At 32.2% G+C, this 15,463-nt stretch overlaps 1 long non-coding RNA gene across 1 annotated transcript; it reads left to right on the forward strand.

The window, feature by feature from the left end:
- The first annotated feature begins 3,354 nt into the window (after positions 1-3,354).
- On the forward strand, positions 3,355-7,647 carry LOC136069262 (uncharacterized). The gene is made up of 2 exons (XR_010630492.1): positions 3,355-4,176; positions 5,230-7,647. It is a non-coding gene; the product is annotated as an uncharacterized LOC136069262 (long non-coding RNA).
- The last annotated feature ends 7,816 nt before the right edge of the window (positions 7,648-15,463 follow it).

Below are 15,463 nucleotides of genomic sequence, written 5' to 3' on the forward strand. Positions count from 1 at the left end.
ATGGGCCCTAATAATGTTTAATACTTTGAGTAATTTGAGTCACCTAAAGTAATGCTCAACTTTTATAATTAAATTCAATCAAAAAAAACTTTTATAATTAAAAAAATATAAGACCATGATTATGGTTAATGACTACAATAATTTAGAACAATCAATGAAACTTCTTTTAAAATTTTTTAGAAACATTTGGCAGCAGAATTTTAGGTACAATAATATTTTTAATTTTCTTAAAATTTTATCAATAGAATATCGTTTAAAGTAAAATTACGTTAACAATTTTAATATATGTATATTGTTTCACAAGGCCAAAAGATAATTAACAAAAAAGCATATAAAGAAAATATTTAATAATATAAATGAGATTTGTTATTAAAATAAATTATAAAAATAAAATAAAATAAAATAATTTACTTTATGTTACCTGATGAAACTATATGAAGTAAGATCGAGCTTTGTTGTTCAGATAATAGCTAGTTATATTGACATCCTTTATGCTGCCTGAATCCTGATGTTTATTGTTCAAACCACACTGTCTAGCTTCTATCTATAAAAATAAGAAGAAAGTAAGAATGAATTTTTGTTAAAAGAATCTATAATATATCATTAGAATCATTCAAAATAAACTAATCTCATCACACATGCTCTGCTCATGTGCGATGATGCTTTTTTTTTTTTTTTAATAATTATTTTGAGTTTAATGTAATTTTTCAATTTGAATTTATCTATTGTTAGTGAGATTACACATGAATGAGTTTTTAAGAAATTAAAATTTAGGATTTAAAAATAAGTAAATTGTTAGGTTTTAGTGTGTGCTAGTTTTTAGGAAAAAATGCATTAAAGGTGCGTGAGATATATTCAAATAAAGGGTGTGCTAATTTCTAGGAAAAAAAATTTATCTGGTAGTTTTTTTTTTTTTTTTGAATTTTGTTGAATTAAAATTTAATAATTTTTTTTAATTAAAAAAAAAAGGATTATCTAACTAGATTATGAGTATTTTTTTAATTTTTTGAAACTATAACTAATTTTCTAAATCCTCTTAATATATAAAGATAATAAAACATCTTTTAAAATTTTGTACCACTTTAGTAATTGAGTTTTAGTCCTAATGTATTTCATTATAATATTATTTTTATTCATTAATGAAAGTACCTTGTATGATGTGTAACACTTACATTTTTTTTTTGAAAGGGGGATATTCATTCATTTAAATGGATAATAAGTCATGATACAAAGCGTTCATGGCTGGTGGAGGAGAATCCTCCATCCAGTACAAATCCTCATCTAGTGTAACACTTACATTAAGTGTTTGTAAAAACTTCATTTTACTATAATTAAAACAAAAAAAAAAAAAATAATGGTAGTTGAATAAAGTAATTTAAAAATGCCAGTGAAACTTCTTTCAAAATATTAAAGAGATCTGGCAATAGAATTTTAACTAAAGCTGTATATTTAAACTTCTTTCAAAATTATAAAAAGATCTGACATACACCATACACGCATGTTTGTTTTTAACTGAAATTGCGGGTTGAAGTTACGACTTCAGTTATAAACAAGTGTGCTCATTGCTCAAACTTTAATAATAGAGTTTTACTTAAGATAAACTATGTTAATGTACTTCTAATACAACGCAGGAGAAAAACATATGTCGTATGACATGTAACATAGACTTTAAACACAAGGAGTAATTAAGCATGGCGTGTAATATCTGAAAAATGAATAGAAGTATTATGAAAATAATAGAGGACATTTACTTGGTACAATCATAGTTTGTAAGATATAATTTTAATTATATAAATATAATTTTTGCACTTTAATATCTAACTATATCCAATAGTCACTCTTAATAAAAATAAAATTTGGTCCTCTCAAAGAATTTTAAATTCTTGTTATATCTTTATTAAATGATAATGATCTATAATATCACATTTAGGATTAAATGATAATGATCTATAATATCTTATTTAAGATTAAAAAAAAAACATTTATAGATCATTCCAAAGAGAATTAAATGATAATGATCTATAATATCACATTTAGGATTCCTAATGATTAATAAAACAAAATTATTGGAAAGATTTTTTTTTGTTTGTTTGAGAATACTAAGTATTTTAACACATATAAAGGAGAAGAGAGAATGTTTTAAAGAAACTAACAATGCTGAATATCTAGAAGGGCCTAAACTATTGGAAAGATAGATGTTTCAATTCGTGGGAGTTGAGCTGTCTTCCTTGATACAAAAAACTGAGTGCGTGCTAGTTTCGTGAAAGCCATGTTCTAAACTGACGTTTGATCAGCCAACTACATATGATATGGGATCTTTTAAAACATCATTGACTCCTTAAAACAAACTTTAAAAAAAAAAAAAAAGAAGCTATTTCGCTCTCATTGATTATGTCTGCCATTATGTTCCAGGTGAAAAAAAAAATAAGATCATAATAAGATAACATAAAATAAAAAGCTTCCTCACACTTCCAGCTCATGCAATTTCCTTACCAGGTGATGGACCTAGCACGTAATAGGTACAAGTAAAAAAAATAAAATCATAATAAGATGTGATGAAATAAAGATTATATTGAGGATAGAATGGAGTTGGACTTTGTTTTTGTCTATACCATTTTCAGCATTGATTAACCCCTTGGAGTTTAATCCTTTATGGATTTATCAATGAGTATTATTATTAATTTATTTTATTTGTTTTATTTTTATTTTTATACAAGATGAAAATTCTACTCTAACTTAATTTAAGTGTATATGTATGTGAAACTCTCTCCTGAATACTTGAATCCTGACCCTTGCTTTCCACATTCCACAAGCATTTAATACTTGTTGAGTGATCATTGCGTCAAGAGTGCGTGGTGGTGTCAATGAGTATTATTGGACATATATATTAGTTAATATGGTGCTTGATCCAAGAAATAATGGTATTAATTGTTATTTGCTTTGATCCATTGCTGTTAATAAGATCGGTGAATTAGTTGAAAGGTATGGAAAGATAGGGATTCGAACCCTTGATAAACAAAAGCCTACGTAGCAGTTCCAATGCTATGCCTTCAACCACTCGGCCATCTTTCCTACATAATGATTATGGCCCAAAACCGAGTGAATAGTGAGTCATTTCATAGCATAATGAATAATGAAAAAGATTCAATTTTTATCTTGGTTTTGACTATGAGGAAGAGAGGTTCAATGAGTCTTACTTGTAACGTCCCGTCAATTTAAAAAAAAAAAAGAAAAAAAAAAGGAAAAGTCAAGATCAAATTTTTGGGTTCCCACGTTCCCCACCTAACCCCATGACCCATCACACAATTCACTCCATCTTATCTCTTCTTTGGTCGGCTCACTCTTCCCTTTTTTTTTTTTTTTTTTTTTTTTTTTTTGTGTTTTCTCTCATACGCTCCTATCTACTCTCATCCTCTCTACTGGCACTTCCACACCACCACCACCACCATTTCCACTATCATTTTCTGGCAAGATCACCGAAAAATTCTTGGGAACCCACAAACACCTTCACATCCTTTTTTGAGGTAAAAATTTCTAATCTTTTTGGTGGGTTTTATACTTTTGCTTGAGATTATTTTTATCTAAGTTTTAATAATGATACCCATGTGATTTATGAGCATTGGAAGTGATATTTATGTGTTTGTATGTATGGGTTTTGTATTGGTGGAATTATTTGATGAGTGGGTATGTGGTTTCTGCTTATGATGACTACTTAAGGTTTATTATGGTGGAAAATAGGGGTTTTGAGTTATAACATGTGATGGTTGGTAAATCTAATTTTTCCACTGCCATTGGGTTTATTTGGAGTTAGTTGAAGTTCTAAATTTCTTGTCATAGAGGATATTTTGATTTTGCTTTCATGGTTCTCTTATCGATGTAGTGTAAATTTTATGGAAACTAGTCATGATGTTGGAGATGATATTAAATGGGCTAACTTTATAAATTGGAGTGTTTGCCTTGTGAATTAATTTGTTGAGAAACTTTGGAAGTGGTATATATTATTATTGATGAGGTTAAATACTAGGCTTGCCTAATTAAGTGCTCTTTTGGCAATTCCTAAATTGTAACTAGATGCAATTTCAAGCTCTATGCTTATTGTGATAGGTTTACTTGATATTGTTTAGATTCTAGCTAATTTCCTTGGAGCTTGGGGAATTAGGATTTTACGGTTGCGAGGTAAGTAGCTTTTTAGTGGGATTTTTGAAAAATAACCATTTTGCATGAATGTTATTTTTGGGTTAGACATGCTTTTGGAAACTACCTATGGGAAATATATTTTTCCTAAAAACTATTGTGTCGTGACCTTAATATATATATATATGATTATATATGAAAATACATCATTTTGGTATTGCATTCGGGGAAATGCATGAATTGTTGATATGAAAAAATGAGCATCTTTTATTTAATCTTTGATAAGAAAATCATTGATTTTATGGTATATTGAAAAATTTAAAGATGCTTATCTTGTCTTGTATTATTTGGGAAATTGATAGAAAATCTCTTGACAAGAACGAAGTTGAAAATCTTACAAACTTTGTAGAAGTTAGATTATTTAAGGTTTTTCTGAAACTACCTGAATATGAACTATGTGTTTCAAAATAATGTAACCTGTGAGCTTATGTGGTTTTAACACCATGTCATGTGTGATTTCCCGATCATCACCCGATTTGGTTTCCCTAGTCTTTGTGACAACGAAATCAAATCTAGGTTAGTACCTTTTCACTTTGGATGACGTGTTCTTCCCTACTGCCCATGGGGGAAGAGGTTCCTTAGTTGTGTGTGGGTGAAGCTGCTGCCCATGGGGCCAAGAGACCACATACAAGAGAGGTCCTATTTGACGTGCTCTCTTTGCTGCCCATGGGGAGAGAGTAAAACCTTGAGGGTATGGGTGTGGCTGCTGTCCATGGGCTAAGAGTCTGCATACCAGAGAGGACAATATCATGCCAGTTGTGAATGGGTGGATCCCCTGATCGGTCTATGTGGTAGTGTGGTATATTTGAGATAAATTACCATATGTTAGATTTTATGGCTTTGGAATTATATTATTAGTGCTCACAGATTATAGTATATGGTTTCAAGCTATTTACTTTGAGAAACTTTGTGTTTCATTATTTAATCATTTTTGTCATATTATTATTATTGAAGATGAAACTTGCATTTCCCCACCCCTATTAATTATGCTACTTACTGGGCTTTGTCTCATTCCATTATTTATAAACTTTTCAGAGTAGGCAACAATCTTTTGAGATAGCTCTTTTTGGTGGCTAACAGTAATTAGACTAACTACTGATGGATGATGAACTTTTGTAATGGAGATATTAGATAATGTACATCTTAGAATAGGCTTGACTCATTCTTTTGTATGTTATAGTGGTTGTGACGTTATTCTCACTGATGGGACAAACTAATGATATGTAATTAATTATTCAGACCTCTATTCTTTTGTGGCCAAAGGTCCTTGTAATTATTGCTTAGAGATCTAACTTACTTTAGAGATCTAACTTACTTTGAGAATATATTCAATGGAATTATTATGATAATTCTTGATGTTGGTACTTGATATGATTTTTGTGGATTGGATTGTTAAAAACGAAAAATCTACAGGTACTTTGAGATGTCTTTCTCATGCTTTGGACCCTTAGGGGTTTGGGGTGTAACATTACCCATAAACATAAACATATATTAATATTCACCTAGCTTATGAACTGTTTTGTGGATTATGAGCTCCAAGTATTATCTAACGAGGTATATGGTCATAGGTGGGAGGCATGGGTGCAATTATCAATTGGTTGAAATTTTTTATTTTTGTATGATTTTAGATACAAGTGGTGATGCAAATATGTTTGGCCGACATTGTGATATATATTTTTATGATTTATATTTGCATCTATGTTTCCAAAACTAATGATGTAAGATTAGAGAAAGTTTTTGTGTTGTTTGAGCCATCAAAATTTCCATAGGAAGGTTCTCATAAAAAGAATGGTAGCAATATCAAATTAATCACAATAGCTCATAATGCAGAGGAGGGGATGTCATTAAACTCACTGTCTCAACTTTGGAGTAAAATTTTCCACTTATCATATACTAAATATGCTAATAAACATATAAATAACAATATTGTTTAAGGTTAACACTTTTCCATAGTAAATTTAATTTTTAACTTCCTTCTCATATGATTGATAAAAAATAAGGAGTAGGGTTGAGAAAAATTAATTTGGAGTCGAACATATGGTTTCAAATAAAAACAAATGTGGAATACATAAAGTTGAACATAGTAAATTGAGAAATTGAAAGAATTTGTTGAAATTGTTGAAAGCCCATCAAATGAATGATCCAAAGAGACTAGTAGGGGAGAGTGTACCTTATCCCATTACTTTCTCTCATAGTCAATTTAAAAAACACTCACAGTCTACAATATTTTCTCTTGTACATTTGAGCCAACCTTAACTGTTTACCTTATCCATTTCCTCGACAGGGAAATTTTTAAGAGATTTTTGTTAGATAGAAAATTATAGATGCTATTATTATTAAATAGTAGTAATGAACTAATGATTGTCAGACATTTACTATTTCACCATTATAATTAATTGTAATTTGTAACTAGATGTTTTTTTCTTTTTGAGGGGTGGTGTGATTTCACAATGAGAAATGCTATATTCACAACATTTTTATACTTTCACAACATATCCTAGGTGGCAGGTTGTTATTGGTAATTACTAGTGGATAAAAAATAATTTCAATCGTGAATTCAAATTAGAGTCAATAATAACTTATCACCTATGATTAGTTTGACTTGTTGTGAAAATGTTGTGGATGTAGTACTCCTGTTTTACAATTATAACTGATTTCTAACATTCCACAATTATTAGGGAAAGTAGGTGTGGAATTAATTGAATTTTGTTTTACAACACTAAAATACTGAAAAAATATAAATGATTAAAATGTTTTGATTGTGTCTATGTTTGAATGCAGTTAGGAACCTCCATCGTGAAAGAGAAGGAAGCGAGGCAATAAGAACATTAGCTTCCCCAAAAAAAAAAAAAAAAAAAGAAAAAAAAAAAAAAAGAAAAGAAAAAGAAAAGAAGAAAAGAAGAAGAGACTTCGAAGAAAAGAAGATGATAATGCATCAAGGAAAATTGTGGGTCTTATTCCTATGCCCTTACATAGGGGGATTGGTGGCAGTGCCAAGCTCAGTTGGAAAACCTGGTTGCTTTGAAAGATGTGGGGAATCTGGGGATGTTCTAGTGCCTTACCCATTCGGGATTTGTGACTTCCATTGCATAAAAAAAAACTCTTTCCTCCTGTTATGTAATCGTAGCACCAAGCATGAAACACTTCACAAAGGGAACCTTATTATGTATGATATTTCTGTGGCAAATAACACCATCACTATGGGGGAATTGCTCCTTCTTATGTGTGCTTCATTCAAACTGGGCGCATGGAGGGATTTAATAAGCAAATTTAAATTTCATTGAGCAATGGGCCTATAGCTTTCTCCACGGCAAATAAGTTAATGGTTTTAGGGTCATAACTCATAGGTGGAGGCGTGGGTGCAATTATCAATTGGGTGGCAATTTTTATTTTTGTATGATTTTAGGCACAATTGCTGATGCAAATATATTTGGCCGACGTTGAGCAATTTTTTATTTATGATTTATATTTGCATCCATGTTTCCAAAACTAATGATGTAAGATTAGAGAAAAATTTCTAGCTGTTTGAGCCATCAAAATATCCACAAGAAGGTCCTCATAAAGAGAATCATAGCAATATCAAATTAATCCCAATAGCTCATAATGCAGAGGAGGAGATGTCATTAAACTCACTCTCTCAATTTTGGAGTAAAATATTTCGCCTACCATGTACTAAATATGTTAATAAGCATATAAATAACAATATTTATTTAAGGTTAACACTATTTCCTTACCAAATTTAATTCTTAATTTCCTCCCCTCTCATATGATAGATAAAAAAAATTAAGAGTAGAGTAGAGAAAAATTAATTTGTAATCAAACATATGGTTTCAAAAAAAAAAAAATGTGAAATACATAAAGTTGAACATAATAAAATTAAAAATTGAAAGAATTCATTTAAACTGTTGAAAGCCCATCAAAAGAATGATCCAAAGCGACTAGTAGGGGAGAGTGCACCTTATCCCAATTACTTTCTCTCATAGTAAATCAAAAAAACACCCATATAGTCTACAATCTTTTCTCTAGTACGTTTGAGCTGACCTTAACTATTTACCTTATCCATTTCCACGAGAGGAAAATTGTTAATTTCTAGGACCACAAACTTGATCACTAAAGCCAAACAAGCATTGTCACGCAAAGGGAAAAATATTCTCAAATCTTCTATTTGCTTCATGATTGCTAAGAAAGTTACCGTCACAAGAAAATTTGCACTCCATTTTACCACAGTAGCTACTGTTCCACCTAATCCTCTATATTTATGATTATAAATATCCACATTTTTTAATTATGTAATCTTACTATGATGTTCTACAATATAGGCATGCAGTTTTTTATGAAATATTAAATTAATTCCCTTGCAGCTTCCTGGTACGCAGAGTGGATGTTTGGGTTTAGCATAATCCCATATGTAGCACAATTAATTTTAATAAAGTATTTCAAATAATCATCTTTTTTGCAACACATTAATGTAAGGAGCATTGTACTATCATTCTTTTCATTTAAAACTCTACCATAATGCATCTATACCAATATCTTTAAAGTTAAATAATTTTCCTTTCTTTCATGCAGTATGATTGGGTAGGAGCAGTATATCAAATTAATCATAGCAACTCATAATGCAAAGGAAGAGATGTCATTAAACCCGATCTTTCAAATTTGGAGTAAGATTTTTCACTTACTATATAAACATGTTAATAAAAATATAAATAACAATCTTTTTTTAAGGTAATCAATATTTTAATACCAAAATTTGATTCTTAAAATTTTTCCCTTTCTCATATGATAGACAAAAAATTATAAGGAGTAGAGTTTAGAAGAATTAATTTCAGATCAAACATATGTTTCAACATATTCCATGATTTTAGGCATAATCTCATGATTATAGATTACACATATTTCATGATTATAGATATAATCTTAATAGTGTTATTTTACATGTGCCAATATTTTCCAACAATTGACATGCATCAATGGCTTCAAAAATTGTTCATAACCGCAATGCTAGTAGGAGCCATATTTGGTGCTTTGTTGGATATTTAGTTGAATGATATACTTGTATGGAAAATGTCAATAATTTGTTCTAGTTTTGTTTTTCTATGTTGTGGGTGTCCTCACTATTGTCGTTGCTCAAGATCCTAGATATATTGTCATTGGATGAATTATACAAATTAGAATGGGCATTGAAATCTCAATAATGACTTCCACAATAAGTATTGCAAGGTTTTTCTTCACAATGATTGAGGTGTGTTAATTATAGTGTATTTAGTTTTGATTCCTATTGGGCAATTGATCTCCTACATTAAAACCATAACCTTAATATGTTAATATTCTTTTTAAAATTTAGTAATGGATGTTTATAGGGTTCGGCATAATCTCATCTATAGCTCAGTTCAATTTACCAAAGTATCTCAAATAATCTTATTTCTGGAAATACATGAACGTAGGGACAAATGTAACATCATTATTTTTATTTTAAAGTCTACCCTAATAAATATATATCAATTATTTTGAAATTAATGATTTTTTCTTTCTTTCAAGCAGTATGATTGGGGAGGTGGATGGGTTGCTATGAAAAAAAAAAAAAAAAAAAAAAAAAAAAAAAAACTATGATCATGTGTTTAGATTGAAATCAAGTAACAAAAGAAATTGAGAATAAGATATATGCTTGCATTTTAGATCTAAACTTACCTACATGATGCACAAGAAAGTTTAATATAAGATATATATAAAAAAAAAAAAAAAAAAAAAAAAAAAAAATCTTTCTCAAGAAGTTAAACGGTAAAGTAGGAAAATATATCCATTCCTATATAACATGTATTTAAAAAATTTTGTTCATCATCAAAATATGCTAAAACCCAACAAAATATATTTCTCCTTAATATGTAAAACACTGAAAATGTATCTAAAATATTTTTAAATCAATGAAAAGAAAGAAAAAAAAAAGATGAAACAAACATTTTTAGGACCTAAAACCCAACAAAACCACAATTCAATCCAAAAAGAGAGGGGAAAAAAGTCACATCAAAATCCAAATTTTCTCTTAATAATATTTATAATACATAATGTATTACAGAATTTTATAAATTCAAGAAAAAAACATTTGAAAGTAAAATCCAACAAAACAATGATTAAAAATAAAAACATATCAATTATAATTTTTGATAGATATATCAATTATTATTAATTGGTTGTTTTGTTGTAAGAAATTTAAATCATAGTTTACCTTCTTTTTCAGCACAAAGTTTGCCTTTTGTTTTGCTTTTTGTCATAATAATTTCAATTACCTTAAACACTGGGAATTGGAGTTCTCTCTAGGGTTAGGGTGGCGGCCCTCTCTAACCTTAGACGTGGGCACATATCGTAAGACCATGGGTGCCTCTTTCTCCTCTTCACGAAACTTCTGTCTTACTTCAGAGTTAGGTTTTGGTCCTTTCGTGAGGGGCTCGCCTCCTTCCTTACGTTTTGCCTTCTTTTCCGCAGACTCTTCTTGTGGTACATCATAGGTTGTGTCGTAGTCCAAGTAAAACTTGGCATTTACAAAGTGAGATTCTGCCGCTGTAAATGGTTGCAAATCTGCTGTCACCACCTTTACTTGCTTGCCATCACAATACTTGAAGCATTGATGCAATGTAGAAGGTACAACACCATTCCCATGAATCCATGGTCGTCCTAACAACAGGTTATAAGAGGTCTTCGAATTGATCACATGGAAGAGAGATCTTGCTTTCAACTCATCAGTAGTCACATCTAACCGAATCATGCCGATTGCCCTTTCTCCTTTTTGGTTAAAGCCCTGGATGACGAGTTGACTTTTGGATAACTCTTCCATGGATATGCCTAGGTGCCTCATTGTTCCTTTGGGCATTATGTTGACGGCAGACCCATCGTCTATGAGGATGTGGCTTACTTCCCCCCCTCCCTCCCTGTATAACCTGAGACAAAAAGTGGTCGATTGTGTGGTTTGAAGCCCAATAGGAGATCCTCATCAGCGAACGTCATCTTGTCGCGGTAGTGAATACATATAGCAACTATTTCTTCCGAGGCACGGGTTTCACTTTCCTTTTCCTTTGTTCCTCTGGTTTCTTCTAGGTTCACTTTTTGCTCCTTTTCGGTGAGGTCTTCTTGATCACTAGCATGATGGTAAGAGACCATGTAAGTGGTTGTCATTAGGCCCTCTATAAGAAAGCCTTTAGGGAAAAACTCATGCAGCGTGACTGACAGGGGGCCTTCATTCGAACGAGCTCCTTTTCTTTGTTTCTTCAGACCATTTGTTCCCTTCCCCTTGGGAGCAACTTTTGAATCGCTTGCTCGAAGTTACCTTTTCTTGTAAGGAACATGGTTTTTTGGGTTACGTTGTTTTCGATGTCTCTTGTAGGTCACAAAAGTCCAACCTTCTTCGTTACCTACCAATTCGCACTTCCGTTGGAGTTGGTGACTTTATAGAGATTGGGGATCCAACAACGAATGTAGCATGATTTGCCTCAGCAGTTTCATCTTGGTTGTTAGGTTCTAAAGATTTAGGAATTTATGTATTTAGAACTCTAATGTGTAATGTTGGCAAACCATGATCAAAATAGGTTGTTTAGTCTTGTTTAGGCTTGCTCAAAGTTGTGTCTTTTATGTAAAGTTGGAATTGAGCTGATGCAAAATTCACTATGCATTTCGGCCTGGCTCGATTAATCGAAGCTTAGGCTTGATCAATCGAAAATCGGGCAGAATTCGTTTTTACTGCATAATTCCAACTCAGCCCTAACTCTTAAAACGTTTAGGGTTTTATGTTTTTGCCCTAGGTATATAAGGCAAACCCTAGCCACGTTTTAGAGGTTGCTCATATTGCTGTTTATGTGAATCTCTTGTGAGATTTGTGAGGAGTTTTCCTTCACACAAGCTTAGGATTATCAAGGAGGAGATTTCTTCAAGAACTTGATGATCATTTAATTGTTGCACTAAGGAGCTTAAAGATACGTAAGCGGGGGTGCTTGTACTTGCTGGAGAATCTAAGAAAGAAGGAGTCTGTGGTCTTGGAGCATGTACGTGGTCGTATTAGTAAGTTTCTACTGGCAGGTAGCAATAGAATGTTAGTGGTCTAAATTCTATTGTAAAACTTCAATTCTTTCTATAGTGGATTCAAGTTTACATTGAGGATAGCTAGGTTAAATCCTCTCCAAGTTTTTTACCGGTTTGGTTTTCTTGGGTGATCATATCATTGTGTTATTTATTTTTTCGCTGCTATGCATGATATGATTTTATGATTGTGTTAACCTAGATTTGAAATTTGGACTATGTAATTACTTGGCTAATTTACTAGGTTAATCTAGTTGTGTTTTAAGGGGTCTAAAAACATACATAGGTCTAAGATAATTTTACCCTCCTTTGCAAGCCTTAAGATAAGGTCTTCAAAACAAAACATTTTTCCACAGGGTGACTTATAACTTGATGGTATACGCTGTATTTGGGGTCGTTGGTATACCCCATTTCCTCTGGTGATGTTGCGAAAGCTTGAAAAGAAACACACACGATGCTCTCTTTGATGGATAGAAACTAAACTGTTAGTTCTTGGGTAGTAAACCTCGAATCCACAAGGGGTTCCTTGAATCCACAAGGTGATAGGTTTGGAATCCACTAGAGAACACAATAGACACAAGTCTGAATTTTTATTGATAATAAACTATGAAAAACTTTCATAGAATTAGGGGCCTATTTAAGGGCTCCTTAAAACTTAACAGACAAAAAAATATAATCTAAAATAACTCTTAATTGATACCTAACCATAACAGGAACCAAATTTGACCTAAAATTGCATTAAATGCACATAAAAACAAGGAAATAAATCACCTAAACCTAAAATAACGTTTTTTTACATAAAAATACCAAAAATAATAAATTACAATAATTAAATAGTAAATTGTGTCCTACATCAGACCCCTCCACTTGAAACAAACTCGTCCTCGAGTTCTTCTTTGAAATCTGAAATCTTCCACTCCAAATAAACAAATACTTCGAATGCTTTAATAACTTGATTAGGCTCTGAAACTTGAATTCTTCATAAAATGTAGCATAAAATTTTTTCTCATCTACTTTTAATTTATTTGCAACATCAATCAAAAATGGGTTGATAATGAAATTAAATTTTCTACTCCAAGAAAATCAACATATTGTGTAGTCGTCTTCAATAAATCAACCGGAACCTGGGTGTTGTGGGTGATGGACTCATCCTCACCTTTGACCCCAAGTGGATCTTCCACAATATTCTCAATAATTACTATCTCTTGATTTCTGTGATCTTCCACAATCAACTCAATCTTCTTTTCAAGTTTCAATTCAACAACTTGTTGCAAGTCTTGACCTTTTTTAACCACTTCAAAAGTTTCTCCAGAAATAGGCTGCTCCTTCTCAACCCTCAAACTCTTTCCTTTACTTGATACATGGACTTGGTTGTGATAATTTTGGTTTTGACCTTTCATGTTGTGAACATATTGATTTTCATATGAATATACAGATTTATAATCAACACTTGTATAATCTAGTATATCATAATAGTCATTAGGAAACCATAAATGAATTAATACTCTTTTCATTCTTTGCCAAGAGCGAATTGGATGCTTACCTTGTTGCTTTCTATCAATTTGAATTTCTTCCCACCATTCTTCTGCTTCATTGTCTAATTTATTAGATGCAAGCCGAACTTTTTCTTCATCACAAATCTTCCAAAAATTAAAATACTCGTCTAAATCAAGAAGCCAGTCAATAAAATCCATCCTACACATATCTTCATCAAAGAATGAAATTTTCTTGTAGTTAGGAGTGCGTCTTTGAATATATTGAACATTGTTGTTGCAAGATGATTTCCTAGCAAGAAGAGTAGCAATCTTTTGCTAGATTTTGCCTATAATTTCCTGACTCTTTTCACAAAATTGGTGATTCTCATAACGAAAATTAAGGAACTCAGCCCTAGTGAGGACTGGGTTGTTGACGTCGTTACCGCCGTCATTGTCGTGGTGGTCACCGTCTCGTCGGTTAGCCATCAGACCAAGGTAAGTCAAGGCTTTGATACCAACTGATGTCGCGGAAGCCTGAAGAGAAGTACACACGATGCTCTCTTTGATGGATAGAAACTAAACTGTTAGTTCCTGGGTAGTAAACCTTGAATCCACGAGGGGTTTTTTGAATCCACAAGGTGATAGGTCTGGAGTTCACCAAAGAACACAATAGACATAAGTCTGAATTTTTATTGATAATAAACTATGAAAAACATTTACAGAATTAGGGGCCTATTTAAGGGCTCCTTAAAACTTAACAGATAAGAAAATATAATCTAAAATAACTCCTAATTGATACCTAACCATAATAGGAACTAAATTTGACTTAAAAAGCATTAAATGCACCTAAAAATAAGGAAATAAATCACCTAAACCTAAAATAACGTTTTTTTACATAAAAATACCAAAAATAATAAATTACAATAATTAAATAGTAAATTGTGTCCTACATCATCTGGACACTTGCATTCTGGAATCTTGATCACATTCTTCTCTAATAAGTCCTCGAGCATGCCTTGAACGTCGGTATCTGAAAATGGATACGTCTTTTCTTCCATCTCCTTCAAAGTCAATCGACCCTTCTCCCACTCTTGCATTGGACCGGCCCTTTTCTCCATTCTCTTATTCTCTTTACTGGAGATCTTCATCGACTCCACAACAATGGCCATAGATTCCTTAACCATGGATTTGGAAGACTTATCCCCCTTCCTCGTATCTTTCTTCTCTTAATGCTGCTGGTCAACAGGTAAGCCCTTTTCTCCATGGCTAGACAGACTAAGCTCCATGTCATGGGCTCAGGTAGCAGGCTCCTCAAAGGTGTGAGGTTTGATTCCTTGGAGGATGTAAAGCAACCCCCGGTGCATACCTTGGATGCATATCGCCACTCCTGAAGACTTAGAAAGGCGATCTTTGCATTCGAGACTCAATGAGCGCCAACGATTGATGTAGTCTACCACTAGTTCATCTTTCCATTGCTTCATGTTGGTTAATTCCAGCACGCTTACAGTACGTCGGGTACAGTAGAAACAGTTCAAGAATTCCCTTTCCATTTGCTCCCAGCTATTAATGGACTCGGGTTCAAGATCCGTGTACCAATCAAAAGCATTTCCTCGAAGAGTACGCACAAATTGCTTCTTGAGCAAGTCCCCATCCGTACCAGTGTTATTGCAAGTCTCAATGAAATGTGCAATATGTTGCTTAGGATTCCCTTTCCCATCGAACTGTTGAAA

This window comes from Quercus suber, unplaced genomic scaffold (assembly GCF_002906115.3).
Source record: "Quercus suber isolate HL8 unplaced genomic scaffold, Cork oak 2.0 scaffold_159, whole genome shotgun sequence".
Taxonomy (NCBI): Eukaryota; Viridiplantae; Streptophyta; class Magnoliopsida; order Fagales; family Fagaceae; genus Quercus; species Quercus suber.